Raw genomic sequence first — 729 nt, 5'->3', positions numbered from 1 at the left:
ATAGGGATCTGAACCCGTGGCCTTGGTGTTATCAGCACCACACTCTCCCGAGTGAGCCACTCACAGTCCAGCCCATTTCGGCCTCATATTTTTCTGCAATTTGGCTTGGTCCCAATGTAGGTTCCAAAATGGCTCTCTAAATTAGAACACCATCCTGCGATTGGATCTCTTATGCCACAGGGCCCATAAATGGAGAGAGATCTCATATGTCCAGGCCTTTATGTCCTTCTATCAGGATCCAAAACTAAAAGAAAATTGACCGATTTGCTATGTGTGGATCCTAGTGAAGCCTACTCCTCTCCCTGAGCCTGACATCTTTGATGAACCCGCTGCTAAACAGTGCCTCAGGGCTCCATTTAGAAACATTGTTTGTGTGATATTCTGAGCTAAAGATGGAAGGTGGACTATTTCCTGCAGTGACTAAAACAGTATCTAGTTGTAGCCTGCGATGGAACTCTGTAGCTAAGACATAGGCTAATGTTTTAAAAAGAGTAATTACAGGGCCGGCCTGGTGGCTCACTCGGGAGAGTGCGGTGCTGATAACACCAAGGCCCCGGGTTCGGATCCCATATAGGGATGGCCGGTTTGCTCACTGGCTGGGCGTGGTGCTGACAACACCAAGTTAAGGGTTAAGATCCCCTTACTGGTCATCTTTTTAAAAAAAAAAAAAAAAAAAAAAGAGTAATTACAGCAGCCAAATTAATGAGGGCATGAGGGATGGCCTCTCCT

This window comes from Galeopterus variegatus, unplaced genomic scaffold (genome assembly GCF_000696425.1).
Source record: "Galeopterus variegatus unplaced genomic scaffold, G_variegatus-3.0.2 Scaffold197, whole genome shotgun sequence".
Classification (NCBI taxonomy): domain Eukaryota; kingdom Metazoa; phylum Chordata; class Mammalia; order Dermoptera; family Cynocephalidae; genus Galeopterus; species Galeopterus variegatus.
The sequence above is the reverse complement of the archived record's forward strand: the minus strand, read 5'-3'. Positions refer to the sequence as shown.